General features: G+C 49.8%; 1 pseudogene; it reads right to left on the reverse strand.

The window, feature by feature from the left end:
- Nucleotides 1-440: 440 nt before the first annotated feature.
- LOC133352299 (chymotrypsin-like elastase family member 2A) lies at nucleotides 441-6,702 on the reverse strand (annotated as a pseudogene).
- Between the last annotated feature and the right edge of the window lie 3,867 nt (nucleotides 6,703-10,569).

Raw genomic sequence — 10,569 nt, forward strand, 5'->3', positions numbered from 1 at the left:
CGCGCCGCTGGGATACTACCGACCCAGTTTGGTGGCAGCGTCAGCGGTGTAAGACTCGTGCCTCACGGCAAGAAGGCCCTGGGTTCGAGTCCCCAAACTCGGGTGCGTTCTGTTTGACCTCTCATTTGTGTACTAGGAAAAAGGGTCATTGCCCAAAACGTCTATTATAATTTTTTCTCATTTAAGGCCACAGCATTCGTGGCGAACTTGTTGAGTTTTTTCCCCTGTGATTGTGCACTCCTCCCAACGGAGCATCACCAGATGCTTCGTCTTAAACTCGGTTCCCCATGTATAGCCCTGTGTTTTATTGTGAGCACGTCACCCGGTTCCTCGCTGTGACCGACTGTTCTCCATTATGGCCACCGCGTGACTTATGACCGCACAAAACCCATAATTATTATTTCCAATCATCCATCCGCAACATTAACACAAACACGGAATAACATGACATAGCAGGTGATGCTTTATTTGACTTAAATCCGAAGGGGACTAGTAAGAGAGAGAAAAGGTTGATTCGTGGGGGTGTATGTGTGTGTGCACATGGTTCGCTCATTGGTAAATGATTGGCTTCGAGTCCAGCGTTTGGGCCGCGTACGTGCGCATAACCTGTAAAAGAGTGGGAAGGCAATAATTACTCGCACATTCTTAATCTATTACCGCTTTGGCAGTGCTGTTTGTTTCTGGCCGCTTGGCGTATTGAGCCTGTGCCAAGCAGCTTTGTTGTGAAAAACAAAGGCGTATCAATAGGAACACATTCATACAACACATTAACACGAGAGCAGTATATCTGATCAAATAGGTTACCTTCTGAATACTCCTGATCAATACCAATCGTATCTCTTTTAATTATAAAAAAAACACCACGATCATCACTAACCCAGATTCTTAGGCCCTCATATTTTATAGGCCCTCCTTTAGGCCCTCAAATTCCACATTGAGATAACAGCCGAGCGACGGATTTTATCGTCGTTGAATTGCGATTACTTTATTCATGAATTTGCCACAACTAAAGCTAGGGGCGAAAAAAAAGAATAAATGAGTGTTGTGAGTAGATTATGTTTGATGAATTTACCTTGAGTCGAATGTTTACATTTTACATGGGTAAATAAATAAGTTTGACGACTTAATGTTTTTTTTTGCTATTTGTAATACGGGCGTGTCTCGCTGAACAAGCGTTCTTTCTACGAGAATTCGCTGTAACGAACAATTACAATTTAGACCAATTTCGCAATCCGAGCTAATGATCGCGTAACGAACAGAGACCGACGCACGGTGGACAGCAGTTTGTTGTTTGCATCGCGCGCTTTAAAATGCGCTTCTGCAACCGTCTGAAACGCTCTTCCGATATTAGGAAGGAAGAGCATTCCAGACGGCCTTATTAATTACAGACGCTGAGGACAGGCACCTACAAGCACTGGTTCTTAATTTGTGGTGTTACATTTGATGTTTTATTTAATAAAAAATTATAATTAGTCTCTCTCAAAGTTATTCCTGAAAAGTGCCACATTAAGCGAAAACCACGTTTAGCGAGGAATTGCCATTACTGAATCGCATTTCCACTATAAAATCCGCCTGCAGTCATACCATGGCGGGACTAAGAACTGAGATGAGGGTATGCTGCCGCGTGCTGTGTCATTCGGCATACTGTATCACACCGCGCAGCCGTGCAGCTCAAGAAAGTAGTTTGATGTCCACCGCTCAGAACCCGTGTTATAACGGTGCACGTTCCGCGTTATAGCGGTGCACATTATAGCGGCGTACATTTCCGCATTATAGTGGTGTGCATTCTGCATTATAGCAGTGTACGTTTCCGCGTTAGAGCGGTGTGCATCCCGCGTTATAACGGTCGCGTTCCACGTGTGAACGCGTTAAGTGACACCTTTCCATACATAATTAGGCTGTTCCCTGCTATTAGCCACAGGCCCCTCATAACCTTAATTTAGCCCTGACTAGCACCCCCTAATAGCTGATGCGTGGGGCAACGGCCCCTCATTATAAACCCACACATGGGCCCGTATTCTTAGTCACGGCTCAAACGCAGCTCTGACCTTTCAATTATAATCTACACAGCAGCAATCATCGCCCCCTACTGGTAGACTTAATGCCCCAGGTCACTTTTGTAAATAGTCTCTTTAGAGTTTTCACTAGGTCAAACTATATAACCATGACACGTGCAAATTCCTGCTTGTCTGTGTGTGGCTCCTTGCACCTCAGGGTCGTTCTCTCTCGCTTCGTGAGCGAGCGATTGTGCGGCAATCGGCGCCTTACAAACCTGACATTTAACATTTCGATTATTCCCATCACCCAGCGTGGCGCACCCCAACGCGCTGGCCATCTTACACGCCCTTGGACTTGCGACACGATGATGACTCCACGGCTTGCCTCCGGCACACCCCCGCAATTTAACTCCCCTATTTGCATTTGAGTCGCGATCAATTTTTATCCTACGACATTTATGATTGCACTACAACCGTAGCCTGCTGGAGTTACGACAAATCCTAAGAGCGACTGCCGTGGTGGGGGACTGGGTGGGGGAGGGGTGCCCAGGTCTTCCCAGTACCCTCCTGTTACACTCACGCTGTTGATCCAGTCGTTGAACGCCGACACGCGGGTGAACACGGTGGGCTTGCGGATGTAGTTGCAGCCCATAGAGGACACGAAGCTGGCGATGCCGTGCACCTCCCACTTGCCGGCAGAGTTGATGCAGTTCAGGGGGCCACCAGAATCGCCCTGAAGTGGGGGGAGGTGGAGGAGAGATGTGGGATGATGAGTGAGGGTGCAATGTAAGTGTGCGTGTGAAAGTGGTAAATGCGCAGCCTTGCAATTGCTCGCTCATGCCACTGCTGGAGGAAGGGGTCTCCATGAGATGGAGCTTTGGAGAGCCCCACTAGATGGTATTTTTGGCCTACTCTTCCACGCTGGTGAGACGTCTTGGACGTACTAGATTTACTGGAAGTATTCGATAAACTCGCTCCATTAACATCTCACATCAAACGCACGTCTTCCCATGATGACCGTTGGTTAACCACAAACCGTTCATGCTAAGCGGCGCAGGAGACGTTGGGAGCGGATCCTTTGTCCTAGTGGACTCAACACTAACCGCGGACATTACAGAGTACGCCTACAAATAAACAGATCCTTGCCTCACGATCTATACTATATCAAATCATGGATAACAGCTGCTTCTGACAGTCCTAAACACCTCTGGAAAAATCATAATGACCTCCTACTCCCAGGCAGAAATTTGGTTCCTGCTCTGAGTGGTTCGCTTGCCACATCAATACTCGCCACTTCGTTCAGCACTTATTTTACTCACAAACTGGCACTCATTCCTAGCTCCATCACTGCTTCTTTGAATGTATACCCAAATTCCCTTGCTTTCCCAGCTCCTATTTCTCACGCTCCCCCAATTTATATTCTTCCCTGTATCACGGAATTAAGTTCTTGCTTGAATCAAATTACTTTACATGAAACCTTCTCTTAACATCCTTCCTGGGCCCCTCTTTAAGAAAGGCTCCATTGAACTCGCTACTGTGATAGCGCACCATTGCCAACCCGCTTTAATTTCACGTGACAAGTTTCACCATGTCTTAAGAAATCCGGACGTGATAATGACAACCCTGACAATTACTGCCCGATTACTAACCTCTCCACCATTTCTAAAATAATTGAGGGTCTTGCTCTCGCTCAACCTAAGACTCGCATTACCTCTTCTCCAATCTTTCGTCCCTATCACTGTGCCTACCGTCCGACTTACTCCAGGGAGACTGCAATTACCAGACTATTTTCCTCCCCCGTTACTTCATATCGCGAGGCCATTCTCAGGCTGGCCTGCCCATGATCCATCCTGGGTTAATCAGGCCCAAATGCTCCAAATATTTTCGGAGTAGCGCTCCTCCTTACGTTGCACCCGGCGTCGTATCCATCTCCTCCGGCACAGACCATGGTGGTCTTCACGTTGGTCGACCACCAACTGAGCTGGCTGCACGTGGCGTGGTCTACCACGGGAAGGTTGGCCTGCTGCAGGGCATCAGGGCAGGGCGCCTCCAGCTGAACGTAAAGCGAGAATGGAGCAAGGAGGGACACTCAGTACATGAGCACATGGTGGGGAGGGTGACATTGTTGCTGGTGGCATTGTTGGTGGTGGCAGTGGTGGTATTGGTGGTGCTGGTGGTGTTAGTGGTGGTAGCAGTGCATTCAGTGGCAGGGTATGTGTGGTGCTGGCAGGCAGCTCCGCCACCTCTGGCAACAGGAGAGAGCAAGGCGGTGGTCACGACTCACTGGCGATACGGCCCCAGCCCGTGATGTAGCAGACGTTGTTGTTGGGCAGCACCAGCCCAGCGGGGGGAATGCAGGACAGCTGCACCTTGTTGGTCAGGGTCACGGGCGTGACCAGGCGGATGAGAGCGATGTCATTCCTGGTGAGGTTACGGCCAGAGGTCACGGTTAGAGTTCACACCTGGTGATGTAGGGGGAGGGATGGGCTGGCTGGGCATGCCGGCTGCTCCGGGCGCCTCCTTCCCAAGGATGGCGCCGCTAGTGGCGGCTGGTGGCCGACTTTGGGTGGTGGCGGCGCTGCAGTAGAGACGGGAGAAGAACAACGAAATACCCCAAAGCGCCAAAGTGCCCCACTACGCCCTCTGGTGGTGGCCTTCTTGCTAGACCCGTCGCCTGCAATTTGTATTTATTCAGCGTTTAAATGTGACGGCATCTCAAGTTGCTGGGCGCGAGTTAACCACGTGGCACAGGGGCCAAGAGGTGCCGAAATGGCACGGCTGAGATCCTGGGTTTGGATGCCAGGTTTCAGCCACTCGTGGTTAAATTGGGTTCTCAATTGCAGCGAGCTGATGGAGTTGATGGTCTCAGCCCAGTCCCCAATTAGTGACCGTGTTGCGTTCTTCCACTTACAGCACTTTGCCTCATCTCCAGCTCTGCGAATTAAAAAGCTATCGGGTTTGACTGCTGTGCGATGGGCATTTGTCCGTAGAGACACAGGGGAAAGAGAGTCTCCACGAGGTGGTTATTCGAATAACGGCTTCATTTAAATGAATAAACAATCGCTCACATTCCCGACACAAACGCACTCGAGTGCACATCAACATCCCGTTCACATCCAGCAAAAGGACAATCTAAATAGTCTCAATGCGCGTTTCTCAATGTGGAGGTGACTCACCCGCCAGCCACGTTGTTGCCGTTCCAGCCGGCGTGCACCGTGATCTGGTCCACGTCATGATACTCGTCTCCGCCCTCCTCGACCGACAGGAGGTGCTCACCCACAGCCACGCGGTACGTGCGGGAGCTGGCACCGACATACACGGATGAACACGTGGACACTTATGGACGTGTGGAGATGGTGGTTATGTCTGTTAAATGGTGGTCTTGGTAATGGGATGATGGTAAAGTTAATTAAATGGCATGTGTACACAATGAGACGCGGACACTTATGGACGTGTGGAGATGATATATGTTGGATGGTGGTCGTGGTCATGAGATGATAATATTTATGAAAGGATATGCGGGCACACGGATATCAGCACATGGGAACATATACAGTCATGGACAAATGCACGTGAATATAGGGGTTGATATGTTGATGCTGATGCAGGTGATGACATGATTGTTCTGTAGATGTTGATCATGACGAGGTGGTCATGAGGTGGTGATGCTGGTGTGGAGCTCACGAGACATGGTTATGATTAGATATTGATGCTGGTGACGTGGTGGTGGAACTCACGAGATGCAGTGATGATGAGATGTTAATAATGGTGATGATGAGCTGGTGGTGATGATGTGGTGGTGACGATGAGGTGGTGGTGATGATGATAAGGTGGTGATGATGAGGTTGTGATGAGGTGGAACTCACGAGATGCAGTGGGCCGCCGTGAGCACCCACTGGGGGTCGATCAGGGTCCCACCGCACGTGTGGTACCAGGACCCGCTAGACAGGTACTGCAGGGAGATCTACAGCAGCCACAACAAACTGCGTCAACCACGACCACAACCATACCAACCACCACAGCTATACACCGAACAAAAAATCCGGGATCACACAACCCACATGAACACAACAATCACAGTCGCAACAACACGCGGAATATGTGCACGTTATGAATTGTGTTTCTTTTGTTTTCGCTTGGGCTCTCGGAGCCAGGCCGAGGCACGAACCTGCCAGGGCCAGCTGTTGGGTCTCGCCTCCACCCCATTGACCACGCGGCTCTCGATGGGCGGGTAACTGGGCACCCCACAGCCCTGGGCAGTCGCTGTGCAAACACGGGCACGCCAGGGAGACATGAGGAGGCAGGGGGAGATATTGGGAGATAGGAGGAAACAGGGGGAGACACGAGGAGACAGAAATAGAGGACATGGCGAAACACAGGTTGCCATGGGCAGATGCAGGGAGACAGTGGGACATGGAGAGACATTGGGGACCACAGGGGGCACCGGAGATATGAGGCACACATGAAGACATGGGGAGACATGGGGCCATGGGGAGATGGGTGGGGACGGATAGGCATTAGCACATTGGCGGCCACGGTATCTCGAGCGACGGTGAGTGAGTTTCGATTATGGTCGTGGTGGCGAAGGTGATGAGGATGATGATGATGACAACACCCACCCTGCACCAGCAGGAAGACGGAGGCGATCAAGGCGAGCATCTTGTCCGAGTCAAGTTCGTGAGTTCCTCCTCATCCACGGCCCTTTTATAGAACCTGGGAGTGGACCAGAGGGTTGAGAGAGGCGGGGGGGGGGGGACATCATCAAAGCTCCCCTCTGATCCCCTGTAATTGCGTGCGGGTCTTTGATAAGAGCGATCGTAAAATATATAAATAGGCCTCTGGGGGAGATTGATTTTCTGACGAGGGGTTGTGCCTGTGGAACATGTGCGTCTGCTTTGTCCTGTGCCGTGTTCTGGAAGAAGATTTAACCGATAAATTAAGTTACTTCAGTGATTACTTTGAATTCAACTTTACTTTTGTCAAGGTCATGCCTCCTAGTTGTTGTATTCATTTGCCCTATAAGCTGAAGTCGCTGCGAGTTTAGAGACAACCGCTCAATATTTTGCCAGTTGCTCTATGGAGTCGAACAATGCACGGCAGTCACTTCACGCAGAGTTATTGTGTCGGCATAAGACACGAATAGTGGATTCCTGATTGAGTAGGTGAATGAGTGAGTAGGTGAGTGAGTGGATACCGCTCAATATACACACAGTCATTATAGGGGCATAGATGCAGAGACGAGCAGGAGGGTGTGCTGAGAAACCTGTAACTATAAACTGAGTATAATGAGATCGAGTATGTGAGTAGGTAGATGAGTGAGTAGGTGAGTGGATGCCACTCATTAAAAAGACAAAGCCAAAAATCCCCCGTATAGCCTTAACATACTTTTGGGGCAAGTGCTGTTAGCGAGCACTTATGTAGGCCAGAGCGCCACACGAGGGGGTGGGTGGCCAGCACCACACCCGGCCGCCTTTGTCTCCCTAGTGACAATGTTTGTACACCGCACCAGGTACTCATTTGCAGTTGAGTCAACCTAGGGGAGGCCCAGGACCGGTTCAGATAATCGTATCCAGTGTTGGCCACAAACAGGAATCGAACTCGGGTCGCTAGTTTCGTAGTGCAGCGCGCAAACCGCTACACCACCGCTCCCCCATAGATGCAGCGGAGAGGAGGTGGAGGGATGTTCTAAGAAACCTGTAACTCTAAACTGAGTAGAATGACATTCTCAGGTGTAAACTTTTACATCCAAAGTGACAAAATGAGCAGAGGGTGTGACCCCAGGAAGCTGAGACTTGACACATATTTGAGCGTCTTGAGTGACATCTTGACCGAGTTGTTGACCAAGCTGGCAATGCAGGAGGCCAGGGTGGGCAAGCAACGAGGGGGCGACTTTGGCGAGTCGAGGATTGCCTATACAGGCAAACCTCGCCGAATGCGGGGGTTCCGTTCCTGGTAACGCCGTGTTGGGCAAACTGCATTCGACAAATAATATAGACCCCATAGAAGAAATATAGGGTTGCATACCTGGGTCTGAAATGATCACCCCCTCTTTGTTTTACTAATTCATAATATCCACCCTTGCTATTCTACTAAATGATGCGGAGTCACTCTCAATGTCTCGTATGTGTGTGTGGAGTGGATAGCGCGTTGCGCTACGAACCCAGCGTACCAGGTTCGAATCCCGCTCATGGCTAACACCAGCGACGATTATCTGTAACGGCCCTGGGCCTGCCCCCCGGTCGACTCAGCCTCAAATGAGTACCTAGGGCGGTGCGTAGGAAACGTCGCCACTGGGGAGACAAAGGCGGCCGGGCGTGGTGCTGGCGACCAACCCTCTCGTGTGCCGTTCCAACCTTCGTAGGCGCTCGCTAACAGCACTTGCCCCAACAGTCTGTTAAGGCTACACGGGGGAATCTTTGTCTTTGACACTCATTATTTTTCGATCTCACCTCAACAAAAAACCGCCATCTCCATTCCTCTTCCCGCACCGCGGCACTCGCTCCCAAACGCCCCTGGCACTGTCACTTGACCGCTCACGATTCGCCAACTCAGGCGTCCACCTAACGGGCTCAATGACTGCACGGCCAGATGCACGCGGCAATGTGTGACCTTTGCATTGTCCGTGTTGAGTGCATTACGTTATCGCGCAAACACAAACACACCCCTGGTAAATAAATAGTTCTCACAGTCGATTCGATTCGTTCCCATCTTCCAACGAATGCGGCAACTCTCACGGCGCTACTATTCGATGAGAATCTTAAACGGCGTCAAACCGCGTGCAGCAATGCCCCGGTTTACGTCGGTGCGACGACGAATATCGAAACGTCAATCAAAGCGATTTCACATGGCAGGCTAGTAGGTGGCGGCGAAAGCCTGAGTGGCGACGGATAACGAGAATGGATGGACGATGCCGTCGGCGACGTAAGTGAGTGGGGTTGAATCGATGCAACATCAGGTTGTGGTTATTGATCAAGTGACGGATGTATTCGCGTTGCGACGTTTCGCAAAGAGGTGGAGACGAAGACGGTAGTGCTGTTCCAGAATTCAGGCCTCATCCGAACACACGTTCAATGAAGCTGCGTTGCACAAGGTTTTCCCGTCATTTAGGTTGAGGGATGACGGTAGTGATGTTGTTCATGGTGACTGGCTGACGGACGTCGTGGGAAGATGGTGGAGTGACAGAAGCACCGGGCATTTGGGGGTTTGGGCAGAGGAAAAGAGCCACACACACCAGGACGCCATGTCTGATTTTTCCCGATTTTTTTTTATAAACAGAGTAGGAGAGTTGTACACATCTGGCAAACGATGGAATCGGTTGAGGAATCCGGGTTCTGGGGACGCTGGCGGTGGCTGAAAAGAGATGTAGTATTTCCAGCGCCATTAGCAATCGGAGCAGAGTGGAAATCTGATGTGGAGCTCTCCAGAGCTGGACTGGTGAGATTTTATGCGAATCTTCCAGACTTGGTCGTGGATTTCAAGGCCTCATTTTTGTTAATTCCTGGTCTCTCAAGTCTACGACCAGTGATGTTGTTTTTTTCCATTACGGTAAGTGGCTGTGTGGACTGATTTAATGTGAAGTGGTTGTGCACTTCACATTAAATCAGTCCACACGAAGCCATAGCCAAAAGACCATATCCCCAACCAGACACCTAACTAACGTCGGCACATGTCCTCACCTAACACGTTCAGCCTAACTTTAGCCTTCATGCTATCCCAATCCCTGATCCTAACTGTCGCCCAAAACACACTCACCTTTGGCCTAATACACGCTCTACCCATGATTCCAGCCATAGCCCTCACCCATCAAGTGACCCCTAAGCCAGGGCTCAGCAACCTGCGGCTCCGGAGCTGCATGCGGCTCTTTAAGGGCTGCTTCGTGATGCTTCTTCACGTGCATTGCGGCTCTTGAAATATGAAGTTTAGCTTTTTTACCGAATTACAAAAAAAAACATTATCTTGTTATTTTGGCTGGCGACCCTTGCCGTAAACCTATCCCTAACTGGCTCATGTGCTGGTGCTAAGGTGATCATTACATTGTAAAATTGCGACAGCAGCAATCTGGGGATCACTAACTGTAGCACTTTCATAACCATAGTCATAACCGATTTAACAGGCTAAAATAACCCCTGCCCTGATTAAACCCGGGTATAGTTTGGCCCAGGCCAGAGTATACCCGGGGGGATAAAGTGTCCTAGGCTAAACTATACCCCCCGGGGGTTTAAACTCGACTGGGCCAGACCATACCCCTCCAGGTCAGAATATGCCCCATGTGAAAGTTCAAAGGCAATTATCCACACAGAGAACAGCCGACAACGAACTTCAGTCGATATCTAAAAAGCGTATTAATGGAAGTAAGACTCTCAATTTGATCAATTGAAGCATTTTTAGGGTTAGGGTTATTATTAAAGTTTTTCTGGTTGAAGCAATCAAAGTCTATGTGTTTACAGTTTTAAATAAAATGTTGTAAAAATTTAGTAATTCATGTGTATATCGCTCAACACTAGTACTATCATGGGGGTATGATTTGGCCTAGAGGGGCATAATTTGGCTTAGGCCATAATATATCTAAAAG

This window comes from Lethenteron reissneri, chromosome 40 (genome assembly GCF_015708825.2).
Source record: "Lethenteron reissneri isolate LAM-NWPU_2019-01 chromosome 40, ASM1570882v1, whole genome shotgun sequence".
Taxonomy (NCBI): Eukaryota; Metazoa; Chordata; class Hyperoartia; order Petromyzontiformes; family Petromyzontidae; genus Lethenteron; species Lethenteron reissneri.